The following is a 6,234-nucleotide window of genomic DNA, read 5'->3' as shown; positions in this document are numbered from 1 at the left end:
CATGGATAAAATCGTGCGTGGCAGGGAACTGGAAGGCTTAAAAGATCAGCACTGACACTCATCCTGAAGAGTAATGATTTCTTGTTTTCAGTTTATATGCATGAAAGCCATACGTGTTTCCCGACACGTAATGGTTCATTGTAAGGGCCACCTCATGTTTAAATTTGCATTTCTGCATCATTAATAAATGGATGTTTTTCAGTCAAAAAGCGGTGTTCCCTGTTTTTCATTTATTTTTGCAGTTTAAAAACAAATAAAAATGGCAATGTTTATTTTCATTTTTCCCCTTTTGATTTGTCTCGCTCCGATATTGAAACAAAATAATTCTCCGGATCTCATTGATAACAATTTGGTTACACCTCATATGACTTCGACAATCCGATCTATCATGCCGAAGAAGAAGGCGAAGAAGATTGTGATCTGCTGGAATTAGCCAGGTTGTCAAAACAAGAGGAGAAGGTGATTCAGCCGCTCGAGGGCGATGCGAGATTGTTATTCCAAGCACCGCCGAGGTCAGGAAGGAAGTGAAATTAGGGCCGCTTCAGAGGCAAGTCGAGAGCAGAATGGTAGTCCTGTTGAAGGGACACGTGGATACCTTCGCCTGGTCATGTCAGGATATGCCAGGGTCGGATACCGATGTCATTATGCACAAGCTACCATGGAGAGAAGACAGTCCTCTAGAGAAGCAGAATGCCAGTGCTTGTATCAGAGAGCCATGGTGACTTTGTTTCATAATATGATTCATCATGAAATTGAATGCTATGCTATGACATGATAGCAAAGTCCCGAACCGAAGTGGGGCATCTGGTAGAGATAATTCAAACTGAGGTTGAATTTGAGTAAATGCACTATCAGAGTGCGATCCGGTAAGATGTTGGGGTTCATTGTAAAAGAGGAATCAGGGGCAATCCTGCTAAAAAAAAACAAGAGATGCCTGAACCGAGAATAAAGAAAAAGAGGTTCGTGGTTTCTTAGAATGATTGAACTACCTGTCATGGTTCATATCTCATCTAACAGCCACGGGTGAGCCTATATTCAAGATGTTGAAAAAAAAAGATCAAACGGTCAGGTGAAATAATGACTGCCACGGGGCATTGAAAAATGAAAGAATAAGTTGCAGGAACCTCTGATTCTGATACCTCCTGTGGAAGGAGCACTTGTTAATCTGAAACTTGACGGCCTTCGAGGGGTCTACGAGGTGTATTGGGTCAGCATGACGAGTCTTGTCGAAAAGAGCATGCAATTTACCCTAGCAAAAATTTTGCCGACTGTGAAACAATACATTCACTGTTCGAGAAAACTTGCTGTACTTTGGCATAGGCTGCTCGCCGACTGAGACAGTATATGCTGGTTCATACCACTTTGTGGATTTCCGAGATGGATCCGATTGAGTATAGGTTTGAGGAGCCAACATTGACCGGATGGGTTGCGGAGAGTGCAAAAGAATGTCGACTGATTTGTGATACTCTTAGAGAGCAATCAAGGGGTGTATTGTCTGATTACATCGCTCCGCAACCCATTGAGGATTATCAACCAATGAAGTTTGAGTTCCCTGATAAGGACATCTCGAGGTGCTCTAATCGAAAGATTGAGAGTAACCGATCCCGGAGGAGGGGCTTGACCCTGAATCCGAACGGATTCTGATGTCTGATGGGGAGAGGTTAATGTGAAGGAGTTAGTGCTATTTTGGTGATGCCAAAAGGATCTCACATTCCTTTTGTTGCCCGGATAATATTTGAATGCGCCAACGATGGTGACTGAGTACGAAGTTTGTATCTTGGGTATCGAACTTCGGTGCGTGCATCTACTGGGGCAAATGCCTGTCTCACTCAGAGAGCCTAATTGAAGAGAAGAGGCTAGCAGCCATCTGTCATGGGCAGTTGTACCAGCAAAGGATGAAGCGTGCTTTTGACAAGAAGGTGCGACCTCGGGTATATGACGTAGGTGATATGGTGCTGAAAAGGATCCTTCCTCCTCAAAACGATCGAAGGGGCAAGTGGACACCGAATTATGAAGGTCCATTCGTGGTCAAGAAGGTTTTCTCTGGTGGAGCCTTGTTGCTGACGACCATGGATGGCGAGGATTTTCCATCCCCTGTGAATGCGGACGCAGTTAAAAAATACTTCAAGAGACTCGCTGGACGAAAAGAATAAAATAGTCCTGGCAAAAATGGGCATCCCGGCGAACCAAAAAAAAAACAGAAAGAAAGGTTCGGGCAAAAATTAGGGATAAAATGAAAAATCGTACACCCGGCAAGTCGAAAACCTGAAAAGGCGACTTGGGCAAAAAAGGGTATCCCGGTGGACCGAAAACCCGAGAGGGCGGTCCAGGCAAAAGAGGGATTGAAACGAACCACGGCGTCTGTCATGATCGTTTGCACCTTTGGGATATGACATGGATAATACCCGGTAGGGATCAATCAGAAGCGTCTTGTTCAGAAGGCAGAAAGCATGGAGAGTCTGAGGACATATGGGGTGTAACCGAGTTGGAACTCGATGAGATCACGGGTTTCACATTGCCATTAGGATAGATTTTTCCTTTTGTGCAATTACCTCTTTTCAGGAATTGCTTCCTTTGTATCGCTCAATTTGAGCCACACACTTTTCCAATCAATAAAATGCATATTCAGTCAAATAATTTTGTTTTTGTTTTTCATTACCGCTTTGATTGCAAAAACATCCAGATATTTTTGATAAAAAATTTTGCATTTTAAGACATACAGGTCCCTTCCAATGCATGTTTATAAGATTGAAGCTTGAAATCTTATTCGGAAGGATGAGTGACCCAAGTGTTGAAATCTTGACACGCCTGGGGCACGGTTTTATCTGACGATCTCTTTTGCAGGTGCTGTTAGATATTTTCACTCACTTGCAGGTTGTGATGTGGAAGCTGTTGACAAAACAAATCCCCATGGAGTCCAATCAGGGACGAATGAATGTGAAAGGATGACGAAGAGACGTTGAGACGTACGATGATCCTTGATGGTAATCAAGAGGACTCTTCAAAGTCGAAAGATTGGAAAGTCTGTGGAAATTCCCCGCGGAGTCCGACCAGGGACAGGCAAGTTAGAGAACAGTGAAGAGACGACGAGAGACGTCCGACGACCCTTGGAATTAATCAAGAAGACTCTTCAAAGTCGGAAAATTGAAAAGTCTGTATAATCCCCAGGAGTTCGCTTTCCGTCGAGCGCGGAGCAATTGGGAATACAAGATGATGGAGCAGAAAAGGTCCAGACGAGTCTGGGAATTCTCAAAAGTGGAAAGCTGATACGAGATTGGGAGGCGGATACCATGGTTCGATGAGTCGACAGGTGTTCTGTACCAATATTTCTCATTTCCCAGCTATGTCCCCAAGCAGAATCAGAGGGCCAACTCCCCTGCAGATCCAAGGTCTGTGACTTTCCCAGCCGAGTCGGGATGATTATCCCCGGCAGGTAAATGGTGTTTCCTCAGCAGCCAGGCCAGAAGGTTGCTATTCCCCGAGTGGAGCGGGTTTCAATGAAATATATCTCCAGCAGTTCCCCGAGTGGAGCGGGTTTCAATGAAATATATCTCTAGCAGTTCCCCGAGTGGAGCGGGTTTCAATGAAATATATCTCCAGCAGTTCCCCGAGTGGAGCGGGTTTCAATGAAATATATCTCCAGCAGTGTTCGTCCTACCAGTGGATTGGACGAGTTTCCGTAGCAGGCCGATATCTGCATCCCCAGCTGAGTTGATCCTACATGTGGATTGGATGGGTCTTCCCCAGCGGAGTAGCATTCGTTTTCCCTAGCAGGGTCAGGATGGTTATCCCCCAGCAGGTGTCAGATCGGTGCTTCCCCAGTTGCCAGGCCTGGATGTGGCTGTTTCCCAGCAGAGTATCTGTGAGCATTTCCCCAGTGAAGTCGTCAGGTATCTGTGAGGGTTTCCCCAAGCAGAGTTGGGATGTGTATCCCCAGCAAGTCAAAGACTGTTGTATCCCCACAGAGTGTTGGTGGTGCTTATCCCCAGCATTTCCTCGAGAAGATTGGGTGCAAAGGAGGTTTTCCCCAGCAAGGGTTACCTTTTCCAGCAGCAGTACTATTCCCCAGCAGGGTAGAGTTGGAGCAGTGTCGAGTTCCTCAGCCGAGTGTCTCGAGCTCCCCAGAAGAGCCCCTTGAGGGGGATACTTTTTATGCATTCATCATGTAGAATAAGCATAGCATATTGCATAGAAAAATAAATAATCGCGTAGCATTTCCATAATTATGGAGCATTACGCAGAAAAATCATTCATGCATCATTGCAAGCATAAGCTAGTCTCAAGCCGTGGTTACCGTTTGAGATATGGTTTTGCCGGAGGTGAAGATGCTACTCGAGCCGTGGTTACCGTTTGAGGAGTGGTTTCACTAGTTGGAAAATCATCAGCATTGCAAGTATCAGTAACTCGAGCCGTGGTTACCGCTTGGGGTTTGGTTTCACCGGATGGTGAAGATGTTACTTGGATAAGTTCAACATCGTGACGCGTTCAGCGCGATTCAAGCCGTGGATACCGCTTGATATTTGGTTTCGCCAGATGGTGAATATGTTACTTGGATAAGTTCAACATCGTGACGCGTTCAGCGCGATTCAAGCCGTGGATACCGCTTGATATTTGGTTTCGCCGGATGGTGAAGATGTTACTTGGATAAGTTCAACATCGTGACGCGTTCAGCGCGATTCAAGCCGTGGATACCGCTTGATATTTGGTTTCACCGGATGGTGAAGATGTTACTTGGATAAGTTCAACATCGTGACGCGTTCAGCGCGATTCAAGCCGTGGATACCGCTTGATATTTGGTTTCGCCGGATGGTGAAGATGTTACTTGGATAAGTTCAACGTCATGACGCGATCAGCGCGACTCAAATCGTGGTTACCGCTTGAAGGTTTGGTTTTACCAGATGGTGAAGATGTTACTCTGAGGAGTTTAGCATCATGGCGTCAGGTCAGCAATGTTCCCCAATAGTGCGATATTGGAGGAAATTTTTCTATCGAGCAGAGATGGAAATAAAATCAGAGGGCGTTACGCGATCAGCGCGATTCTGGGGTTCAAACTGGAGAATGGGGTTCATTATTTTGGCAAACAGGAGAACGGGGTTCAAATGCAGTGATCGGGGATCATTCGCGAAAAAGAAGATTTCGGGGTTCAAGAAAATGAAAAAAGAGCGATCATCAGAAATTTCGGGGTTCAAGAAAAGCATAAAAAAGAAAGGAATGATAATCCCCAGCGGATATGTGGTGTTCAGGCCGTGATTATCCCTGTGTTACCATTTATTTTGGTATCCAGGTCGACGTTGCTGTTCCGGTGATCAGGCCGACTTTCTCCATTCCAGGCGGATTTTTCTCTCAGAGATTTTATTTCTTTGCCGATTCTGACAGGCATTATTAATTATTTTCCCATCAGAGCGCAAATTGTTCGTATGTTCTTAGTATTCAATCACTCTTCATCCTGATCATCTGAAAGTCGAGGCTATTCATATCGACAGGTTCACAGTGGATTGAATAGGGGCAGCTGTAACACCTCAAAATTTGCCCTCCTCTCTTGGGACTAGCTTAACATATTGCATATCATTTGTAGGTCTTTAGGCATTGCATATTGCATATCATGTGGTTACATTGTGCAAGTCATTCTCCCAAGTCTTGATCAGAAGATAGGAGGTCATGTGCAAGCTAGGGTTTCATTGGACTGGTCATTAATCATCTGAGGATGTGGAGGTCCAAATTAGGGTTTCATGATTCTCAAAGGATATTGGTCTTCATCTTGTTTGGAATGATACATCATCATCTTGGTTTGTCATCATCAAGTGTTGGAGCACATTCCTTGAGATTAGGGTTTTGACCACTGGTCAACCCTAATCAGTTGCATTGGGCCAATCAGGGCATGGCAAGGAGATGAGGTCTATAGTGGATATGGGGATCATCATATGATTGTATGGAGCATATTGAGGCTAGGGGTTCATCCTTGAGCAATTTCATCAGAAGTTTGGAGCTCAAATTGATCAATGCATTGCAAATTCATCTATTAGTTGAAAAAGTCAACTGTGGTCAACTGTGCATGATTTAATGGATTTGGAGGTGGAAATGAGTTGGATACACTTCATTCATGTTGAAACAAGTGTTAGTTGACATGTCAAAGCTCAAGAATGGAGAAAATAAAGTCAGGACAGAAATTGCCAAAAATAGAAAGTGACTTGTAATGGAAGTTTCCAAAAATGGAAAGTTTTTGACCTTAAAATT

The sequence above is a fragment of the Lathyrus oleraceus genome, chromosome 3 (assembly GCF_024323335.1).
Source record: "Lathyrus oleraceus cultivar Zhongwan6 chromosome 3, CAAS_Psat_ZW6_1.0, whole genome shotgun sequence".
NCBI lineage: Eukaryota > Viridiplantae > Streptophyta > Magnoliopsida > Fabales > Fabaceae > Lathyrus > Lathyrus oleraceus.
This window is presented reverse-complemented; position numbering follows the sequence as displayed.